The sequence below is a fragment of the Neopsephotus bourkii genome, unplaced genomic scaffold, assembly GCF_033783945.1.
Source record: "Neopsephotus bourkii isolate Nb327-2 ecotype Australia unplaced genomic scaffold, CSIRO-AGI_Nbou_v1 NB_704, whole genome shotgun sequence".
NCBI classification, from domain to species: domain Eukaryota; kingdom Metazoa; phylum Chordata; class Aves; order Psittaciformes; family Psittacidae; genus Neopsephotus; species Neopsephotus bourkii.
This window is the reverse complement of record NW_026901203.1, coordinates 230644-236954: the sequence shown is the minus strand read 5'-3', so window position 1 is coordinate 236954 and position 6311 is coordinate 230644. Positions and strand designations below refer to the sequence as shown.

The 6311-nt window shown below is 39.6% G+C and overlaps 1 long non-coding RNA gene across 1 annotated transcript; it reads left to right on the top strand.

Annotated features, from left to right (window-relative positions):
* Positions 1–1027: 1027 nt before the first annotated feature.
* On the top strand, positions 1028–2941 carry LOC133212434 (uncharacterized). Its single transcript, XR_009725474.1, has 2 exons — positions 1028–1723; positions 1769–2941. It is a non-coding gene; the product is annotated as an uncharacterized LOC133212434 (long non-coding RNA).
* Positions 2942–6311: the final 3370 nt, after the last annotated feature.

Here is a 6311-nt window from a genome sequence, read left to right as displayed (position 1 = left end):
CGTAGATAGTGAATAAAAAATAAACTACTTTAATCTCAATCTCTCACCAGCAATCAAATAATACCTTTAAATGGTATAAAACACAGGAGTGGTTAAAGTGAATGTTCAAAGTTGTTTTTTAATGTGACATGGTTAAGTATTTCCCTAGTTGCATCTAATTTTACCTGATGTTTCACAGCAAATAGGTCATTTAACTGTTTACTGGGAGTTACCAATAGTACCCATTACCTATTACCAATAATTGCCATGGTTTGAATGATAAGAATGGTGATTTTGGTTACCATAAGAACAGAGATTCTAAGCAAAAGAATGGAAATGTTCCTGAATACTTGCTGCTGCCTGTAAGATCCTAATTTACTTTCAGCTATTAGACATACCATAGTCCAGAATAAAACCTCTGTAGCTACATCAGAGTGATTGCAGAGTATTAAGTACAGGAAGTACATTGAATAGAAGGAGGAAAAGAAAACACACTAAGGAAAGATAGAAGCACAAAACCAGGAACTACATCTGCATTCATGCCAGCATGTGGCAGAAGTTATGTTATAATCTGCCACCGGAACACTGCATGCTGTTGAGTAATAACAGTTCTGTTTATTGAACAAGTCACCCTTTCTTAAGGAAATCTGAAGAAGAGCCAAATAAGCTAACTTTGCATTCTGGTTACGCGCTGTTGTAAGTGGAAAGTCACTGCATTGGTATCTCTGGGATTTCTGGAGTTGTGCAATCTAATTAAAATAAAATTATACCTTTTCTTGACTGAACAGTTCCAGGGGATAGATTTCAGTGCCACGTGGTAAATTGTTGGGCCTTATATTACGAATTTTCCATCTTTTTCAGTTGATTTATGTTAAAAACGCTGTGGTTTTTATTTGATATGCTACTAAAATAGTTGCGGTAGAGATACCAATTGGTTTTGGGTCCACTGTAAAGCTGAATTTAAATTTCACTGACTGAACGTTAGCAGGACAGAAATGGAAAAGTGACTCCTGATTTCTGATACAGCAAGTTTTCTTAGCTTCAGGAATCTTGCCTGTGGACTTTGGAAACTGTTACATAGCCAGTGCTTCTGGTGTATGAAACCCAGTCGGAATAGTGAGAAGTTTGTTGGCGGCTGTTTTCTTCCTGGACACTTCTGAGGCTAAAAAGGGGAAACTGACTTTCCCTTTTGAAGGGGAAAAAAAGGGAGGGGGGGAAAGGGAGAGCTAACACTTGCTTTTGTTTTTCTTCTTTGAATTTTTCATTGCTTGCCTAGGACAGCCAGGTTGGAATCCTATTCTCTGTCTGCCTGGCTGTCTTAAATAGATAGCAGAGCCTTCAAAGAAAACTCTTTCATCTGTCGTTAGTATCTGTGCTCTGTGCTTCCCTGGAATTATGCAAAACAGAGGGAACTGCTTGTCTTGGCTAGCTGTAGCAGGATAGCCATTAGGAAAGGATCGAGAGAGAAAATGCAGGAGAAATCTGGGTGTAAAGGTTAACAGTGAGGTAGAAGTAGGGATATATTGGATAGGGATTTCCGTAGCACCTGAACCGTTGATACCACATTATACCACACAGAATAATGTGACAGAATAGTGCAAATGTCATTGTGATGGAAAGGCGTTAAATAAGAAAAATTATAATCCAGAGTAATCACTTACTGGCTAAAAGGAGGCAATATGATCTGGAGGTAACACAGAGCAAACCAGTTACTTCTGCTTAAGAAAAAAGCTGATGAGGGTAGGTGGACCTCCCTCCAGGCCAAATTGCTGGTTTTATGTAGTTGGAGTTCTCTGATGACAACTGCAGAGAAAGTGTGTTTTGAGTTCCTGTATGAAGACTGTTATGAGTACAGCCAGAACAGGATTCTGTGTCTGTGTGAAAACCTTTCAGAGCTATGGCTAATAGCCATTTCTTTGGATGACGTATGTCTGAAAAACACACCAAGTTGGGGGAAAAAAAAGGAAGTTTTGTAACGCCAGACCTTAAAAGTTTAATGGTTTTAGTCCTTTTTTCTCAAGTTAAATTGAAAAGTCTGTATTTATGAATTGCTGACAGACTTGGCAAGACTTTTTAAAAAAATTCATTGTGTTCATTGTGGTTTAGAACTAGACAGTTACCTCCATGTAGATGTGAAGTGGGATTCATTCCTCCTTCTGAACTTTGGGCGTGTGTTGTAGGTTTCCTCGGGGGACCTCCAGGGAAAAGAAGGTGAATACTGATCAGATATAACGGCTGAATTAGGTTAAATTAAATTAAATCAAATAATAGGAAAATAGTTGGTCTTGTTACTTGTGATGTCTTCAGTGTAAAATTAGAGGTTTGGAGGCACTTGTTCACTCCTTTAGGATGCTTCAGTTTCACAGATACTAACTGTAGGAAGAATCCCAGTATAAAGGAGTTGCTTGCAGCTGCAGATGTTCTTAACAGAAACATTGCTCAGCTCAGGGCAAGCGCACAAGTTTTCCTGGAATAAGAAGCTTTTCCAAGAGCACTGTTCTTAAAACAGGGATTATGTAGACTGCATAGTGACTGGTGTCCACTATAGTACAGTTGAGTACCTGTACTCAATTTGAGGGGATAAAAAAATAATGAAAATCACTTAGTAAATTAATAGCAGCAACAATTTGAGTAGAAGATATAGAGGATAGAGCCTCTTACCCTGGCAGAAAAAGCTAGAAATGAGCTGATACAGTACTGCTTGTTTAGAATGTTATAAAATAGTATTTTCTAAATTTTTGAATGTTTGAATTTGAATGTTCTGAATTTTAATGTTCTGTCAATGGTTCTGTAAGCTCTTGCTGGTTTATTTCCTGTGAAATCTGTAATGTTTGTGAACCTTCACACCTAATTTTGAAGCTGCTGTTCTGTTGATTGTGGGGGATTTTTTTGACACAGAAGCTAATACAACTACAGCAGTTGTATTTTTCACTACATAATAAATTGTTTCTATCCAAAACTGTATGCTATCTGTTTGGAGGTGATGTTGGGCACCTGGAGGGGTGAGGGTGGTGTATGATATAATCCAACTGAAGAGACTGTCCATTTTACAGGCTAAGGAGTTTTAATCCCCTGTTGTTTCCTGACTTGGGTAGTTAGTCAAGGTTTTGGGAGACCAGGATGCCTTTCAAAACTCACTGAGAAAGAGCTTGGATGCTCATATTTTCTAGGTGGCTTCATGACAGCCACTTACGCAAACATGCGTACAATGACCTGGATGATTTTCAAACTAGGTTTTTCGGTTTTAAACCATAATTGAAATTTTGGAGGGGGGCAGAGAACATAATCTCAAAACATTTGTGACAATAAGATCATACAAATGCAAATGGCATAATGGTTATATTACATGTCCAAGTGTTATCTATGCACCTATCTGAATTCTTCAGCATTCAGATTCCTTTGTGCTGCTGTGCCAAAGCAGCACGTGGAAGGGATGAGGACATCCATGAGGGGACCTGCTCCATATCTCTAGGTGAGCAATAAGGGGATGGAAAGAAAAGCAGACCACAAATTTTTCTTTCAAGGCAGACCACAGGTTTTTCTTTCTGCTTTGCCTTATAAATCTGTGTTTGACCAGCATGTGTGTAGTGGGGGAATGGTGAGTTGGGAGTCTTGGTTTATAGTTCTGTTTTGCAGGGGGTAATACAGTTATGATGGGTGGAAAGGTATCATCTGTGTTACCTGTTTTAGGTGTATGTTAAAAAAACTCAACCAAGCAAAAAGCAGAACAGAATATCCCACAACAAATGCGCCCCCCCCCCAGTTAACTTTGCAGTGGGGACCCTTGATTGAGCATGGATATTGAACAATTTCAAAAGTAACTGGGAAAATTTCGTTCTTCATTGCTATTCATTTAATGAAGGCTCATACGTCTTTATTCAATTGGTGGTATGTGGTAATTCAGCTGAATCTCCACTTCTGAAATATATTTTCCAATCTAGTAAATAATCAGCTGCCTAGTAAAGTACATCTTTCGATGAAGAAAGCCTCTTGGATCAATTCAGTGGATCAATTCAGTAACAAGACTCACTAAAGTAAAGTGAGATCTAGTGACTAATGTGAAAGTCTTACATTCCAAGATCTCCTCAAAGAAAATACTAATAAGGAGCAGAGTGAAAAATGCTCATGGAAGTAGCTGCCACTTAAGAGGCAACATGAAATTTTTCTGTGCAATTCTTTTAGTTGTTTGGAGCACAGTCCCTGCCCCCTGCAGAGAACTGTTTTAAAATGCAATGTGTTTGTAAAAGAGTATCCCTCAAGAGGTACCCCAGGAGAGAGACACAGTAGTGGTGATTAATCCTGGCAAGAGGAAATCTGGATCTGTGTTGTAAGAAGCCTAGCTCTTTTCATCTGAAACTTCTTAAGTCATAAGATTGGTTTTGTAGCATGGGTCTGACAGTTCTGCCAATGGGTGAAAACTTTTAGCAGTTATTAAATGAATTAGTCTTTCATGAACCATGTACATGCACAGTTGTTAACTCTCAGATGTCTCAACTTTCAGTGACAAGATCTGAGCAAGTATGTAACATTAACAGGATTATTTCCAGGCAAAGACAGTAAAGTCTTCAAGCAAAATCTTAAGTCTGAAGTTGGATTTCATTTGGAATAGAAGAGCATTGTTTTGACCAATTGAAAGCACGCAGTTAAATCATAGCACTGAAGTAGCAGATTGGAGTAAATTTTTAGGTGGCACGTGTTGCTGTTACTCTGTCAGAGGAGCCGGTGACTTCTATTAAAAGAGTGAGTGGGGCTTGACCATTTCATTTCTAGAATCTCTCTCAGAGAGCCTGTGCGGTGTCGTAACTGTGCAGAACCAGAAGCAATGCTGAGAGATAGGCAGAAGACCTTACCTACCACCTGAAGACTGAAGTTTGTTCATCCATAAACCGAGCATGTTTCCAACAGCCCATTCTGTCACCTTCTTCACCTAGCACATGCACATTCTGCATTGATACCTTGTATTGCATACTTTGGCCTAAGGTTGTCATAAACATGCAGTTAAGGTGTCCTGGATTATTGGAATACTTAGATAGTGTTTTATTTAGGAACAGGTCAAGTAACACATCTTTCCATGTCTATATGTAGAAATATGTGCAATAAGTTTTCACAAATATAAAAAAGTTGATATTCCAATACACTTTTGATCAGTATTATCCTTTGTTAACTCCATTCACTGCTGCAATATAGGTAGGCAAGGTGAAAGGTTTAAGAGGCTGGCTGCACAAGGGCAAGGACTCGGCTGATATCTGTAGTAGGTATGTGAGAACAACATAGGAGGGGTTTTCTGGGCATAAATCCATTGCATTGTTAATTAATAGTTGTATTTTAATAATTATAAACATTGTTTCTCAGAAAGCAGATTGCTTGGATAAATGTAGCTGTCCCACAGCTATTTCTGGGTGAACACTCAACATTTAAACTGTCCTGTTCTGCCTAATACTGGCAGCTGCCACCCAGATTGCAGGGCAGAAGCCTGGAGCAGTAGGCCTGCTGGGTCTCACAGGAAAGACTTTGCACTGTAACTCCTACTTCAAATACAGAATAACCCACTGTTATCCACCCAGTGCATCCCTATGGATTTCAGTGTGCTTGCTGTGACTATGTGATCATACTAATTGGTCTCCTATGGCCAGCTGCTACTGTAGCACTGTAAAACACTTGTGTGTTTTACAGTAGTGAAGAGGCATTAGAAGTATCTTGTGACACTGTGTAAAGAAAACAGGAGTTCCCAGTGCCATAGCATCACCATGTTTCACACGGAGCTTCACACTCTGCTGCTGTGCTGCTGTGCCATTTAGCAGGGTTTCCTGGGGGAGTTGTTTCTTCCCCCTAGCCCTGTTACCTTGCTGACTTTTTTGAGGGACCTCAGATTGGCTGCCACCACGTAGGTACCTCTAGCACTAGAAAATATCATCAGCAAAAGCTTGTTAGCTCAAACAGCATTGTTTTTAAAGGAAAACAAAAGAGCCCATCACCTCCCAAATCTTTCTGGAGAACGGGCTTCCAGGAGAAGCATCAGAGGCAGTTTCATTCAGAAAAGGCTGAAATTTTTTAAGTATAAAAAGCTAGTGGTGGATGGCTCAAGGATCTGAAGTATTTTGAAACGGTTTCATGTATTTTCCTACCAAACATGTAATGTTTCTGTGAGCCATGGCGGGGTTGTGAACATTTCAGCTACAGAGCCAGGATGAAGCTGTCTTCTCAGAAGGTCAGGAGCCCTTGTGGGACAGTTCCAGTTAAGAAACATGAAGGCACAGCCACCCTGAAATACCCGAATCTGGATGTTGGAAAATGATCAGGAACACATTTTATGGTACAAAACCAGAATCAAA